The following is a 358-nucleotide window of genomic DNA, read 5'->3' as shown; positions in this document are numbered from 1 at the left end:
CGTGACGTGTGGGGGGATCGTATCAAAACAAGTCTTGTGCGGAGGAGGATCAAAACAAACCTCGCGTGTACTAGCTAAATAATGACATTTCGGCACAGCAGGATCAAAACAAATCTCGTAGCCACTAACTAAATGCTGACAGTCTGGCACAGGGAAAGGAGAATCGAAACTTACAGTTCGGTGCACGTCTCCAATACTAACCGATGCGATGCTCCCCGTGCGTGTGCGGCCAGTGGGTTGTCACATGGAGTCGTCGTCGCCGGCCGAAGACGTGGGCTGCTTGCTATCCGACTTCTTGCGTTTGCAATCGGCCTCAGTGTGAGTGAACCGCCTGTTGGTCTTTTCCCAGCAGAACTTG

The sequence above is a fragment of the Branchiostoma belcheri genome, unplaced genomic scaffold, assembly GCF_001625305.1.
Source record: "Branchiostoma belcheri isolate BF01 breed outbred unplaced genomic scaffold, Haploidv18h27 scaffold264, whole genome shotgun sequence".
NCBI classification, from domain to species: domain Eukaryota; kingdom Metazoa; phylum Chordata; class Leptocardii; order Amphioxiformes; family Branchiostomatidae; genus Branchiostoma; species Branchiostoma belcheri.
The sequence above is the reverse complement of the archived record's forward strand: the minus strand, read 5'-3'. Positions refer to the sequence as shown.